Here is a 3,473-nt window from a genome sequence, read left to right on the forward strand (position 1 = left end):
TCTTAGCTGCTTCACCAAATGTCTGCCCTTTTTCGACTGTTTCAATTGCATGTAAGAAACCATACATTCATTCTATCTGCTAACATTTACCAAGCATGCATTCTGTATCTGATTCTGCCTGTATCAGATTCTTGGTTACATGCTGAAGGTACCAAAATAATTCATAGTCTCTTCTAGAGTTCCTGTCTCCAGAACTCACCATCTAGTGCAAGAGTTGATGTAATAAATAGACCCTAAAGAAGGTGATCCCTTATGTTTCCAACTTCTGCTATTCATGACCTTGTACAATCTCCTTCCCAGAGTGCAGGGGGTATAAGTGGCTTGTTCCCAATCAGTACAAAATACACATGTGACGTGATGTGTATGTATCACATACAAGTCCTTTTCGTAGGCTTGATGAAGTAAGATGCCATGTTGAGGCACTCCTTAGTACATGACCTGGACACAGCCTTCAGTTGACAGCAGCAAAACACCAGTGCCTTCTGCTACAGAACCCAAGAAAAAAAAAATCCTGCCAGCAAACTAAATAAGCTTGGAAGTAAATTCTTCCCCAGTCTGACCAACACCTTGATGACAGCCCTTTAAGACTCAGCAGAGGGTGTTTGTTTTCACATCACATGTCAGTGACTGGGTCTTGCCGGCAGCGATGGCAACAGCTCTGGGGTTTGCATCTCGGGCTGTACAGCCCCGTTGCTGCTCAGCCCTGGTGTGTACGTACAGAAGCCTGGTTAGGATTCTCGGCACCATTTTCTGTTTCTGCAACCAGTCAGCGCCCCCTTCCCGGGCCCTTCTGAAGAGGCAGGGCTCTAACAGCACTCTGTTTTCTACAGGGCCACTGATGAAATACCACCCAAAAGACCCAGAGTAGACTGCTGTATTCATCAAGTGAAAAACAGCCTCTACAACGCTGCCAGCTTATTTGGATTCCCATTCCCACTGACCACAAAGCCCATGGTAACTTGTTTTTTAATGGAACACGGAATGTGTCCTCTTCAGAAGAGGTATAAGAGTATTTTCAGGCTCTTCATCTTGTGAATTGACAGGTTCTGGATCCTGGAACATACGGAAATTGGGCAATAAATCTCCTAATGGAATAAGTGACTATCCAAAGGTCAGAGTGACGGTAACCCGAGATCAGCCACACAGAGTTCTGCCTTCCTTTGGTTTTACCTTGAACTCAAAAGGCTATAACAGAAGACCAGATAGCTGCCGTCATAGCAAAGGCAATCCAGAGAGTTCCTTAACATGGAAACCTCAGGAACAGGCTGTAACCGAGACAATTTCTACAGAGGGTAGCAAAGGTCTGAGGCGTCCTATCAAAGGTTATTAGAACAACTTAAAGTAGTCATGGAAATTCTGTCCTTTCTGTAACTTCTAATCATCACAGTTCTCAAAGAAGTCAGTCCAAAGGCTGGGGAGAGAGAGCAAAATTACGGAATCAGAACAACTCAGCTTGGCCCAGAACAACATAGAGTTGCTGAAACAAGGGGATGTCTGTGTCCAGTGAGAAGTGAAAAAGGGTGTTTAAAAGGGAAACTTTCTGATGCATAAAAGATGGCTGGCATCAGACTTGATAATGAAGGTAGGAGGGGACACCAGCTGGAGAAGTTGGCTCAACTCCGCCTGGCAGTGGAAGCAATGGCTTGCTCAGGAGGAGAACGCCAATACTTGAGACAAAGGAAAAGAATTGCTCAAGCAAAGAGAGGGCTAGGAGAGTTGATGATCTCCTTGAATTTACAGAGGACATGGAAAAGGAAATCAGTCATGTCCTAGGCCATGGACCACAGGATGAGATCCTAAGTAGCACTTTCAAATTTTGAATTACTCAAGGAGATATCCAGACCTTAAGGAACTGGCTCAATGATAAAGTCATTAATTCCTATAAGAATCTTTTGGTAGAAAGAAATAAAAAGCAAGGCTATCCAGTACTTCATGCATTCAGTACTTTCTTCTATCCTAAATTAAAGTCTGGGGATTACCAAGCAGTAAAAAGATGGACCAAAAGGGTAAATCTCTTTGAACAAGAACTTATCCTGGTGCCTATTCATCGAAAGGTACACTGGAGCCTGGTGGCAATGGGCCTAAGGAAAAAGTGTCACAAATATCTGCATGCTTTGGGGCAAAAGGGCCACAAGATCCCTATCCAAAGCCAGGAGCCAGGAGATCTGCGAGATTCTTCTTCAGTATTTCCAGCATGAAAGTAAGACCACAAGGAACATCGATCTGAATCTTTTACAGTGGACCTACCGCAGCATGAAGCCACATAAGATTCCTCAACAGTTGAATGGGAGTGATTGTGGAATGTTTGCTTGTAAATACGCAGATTATATTTCTAGGGGCAAACCTATCACATTTACTCAGCACCAGATGCCTCTCTTCTGGAAGAAGATGGTGTGGGAAATCTTTCATCAGCAGTTGTTGGGAGAATGCCCCGCCTGGTCCCCCAGCTGCTGGTGGTCTTTCACGGACATTTCCATATACCTCGTGCATTGTGGGTTAAAAGGTCCCTGCATCACTTCTGTTCCCGCACAGGCACTGAACTGTCAGAGCATGAAGGCCACCATCCTGACTTGGGGTGCAGAGGGCTGCTTGTAAGCCTGTTTGTAGGGCCATGCCTGCTCAGAGCCCTGGACTACTCAACCCGCACAAGAACAAACACTAATTAATATGATTTTTAAAAAGATTTATTTCCCTGTGAATGTGAGAAATGCAGAATTTATTCTACAAATTTTTTTCTGTGTTTGTTCACATGTATTCATTTGCTCACTCATTTGCAAACATAATGGGCAGTGGCTATTTTACACTGCTTTTTACAGTTAAATGGTTTAACAAGTAATTTAGAATTATTTCTGAAAGGAATGTTGATCAAGTTGCCATTCCTGCAAAAGACCAGGAGAGAAATCAGTGGGGGGAGGCAGGAAGTGGTAATGGCTTCTCCAACCTGGAACAGTAGTTGCCAACTTGAAGTTGGATTTTTTTGTTTTCTTTTTTTCTTTTATTGAGACTTAAAAATGCCAGGAGAAATAAAATGCTATGGTATAGGACTTTGGTTGCTTCTCAGAAGAAGTCTGACACTACAGCATTGGCACAGTGGCGTGGAAAAGTGGAACTATGGCCGGGGGACTCTGGCCATCCGAGCATCTTCAGAAGAATGTCATGGTCATCTTACAGAGACTTCCCTTTCTGGAAATGAGGTGACTTGGCTTACTCTTGGAACTGCACCCAAAGTAACTGGGTACCCTAAATCTTCATTTTAGTCCCAGATCTGGTTGATTATAAACCTCAGAATTGTCAGGTCTGGCCTGAGCTGTTGATTTCAAAAGATAGTATTCAATTTAAATCAGAATTTTTGTCTCCTATATACTAAATCAAAATTAAGTTTTGTAATCATTAAGATTAACATCCTCCCACTCTACTCCCACGGACATTTGTGGGAGAAATTTTAGTACTTGGCTCTCAGGTTGCCAGTTACA

At 43.2% G+C, this 3,473-nt stretch overlaps 1 pseudogene; it reads left to right on the plus strand.

Annotated features, from left to right (window-relative positions):
- The first annotated feature begins 646 nt into the window (after positions 1-646).
- On the plus strand, positions 647-2,595 carry LOC100355604 (sentrin-specific protease 2 pseudogene; annotated as a pseudogene).
- Positions 2,596-3,473: the final 878 nt, after the last annotated feature.

This window comes from Oryctolagus cuniculus, chromosome 2 (genome assembly GCF_964237555.1).
Source record: "Oryctolagus cuniculus chromosome 2, mOryCun1.1, whole genome shotgun sequence".
NCBI classification, from domain to species: Eukaryota; Metazoa; Chordata; class Mammalia; order Lagomorpha; family Leporidae; genus Oryctolagus; species Oryctolagus cuniculus.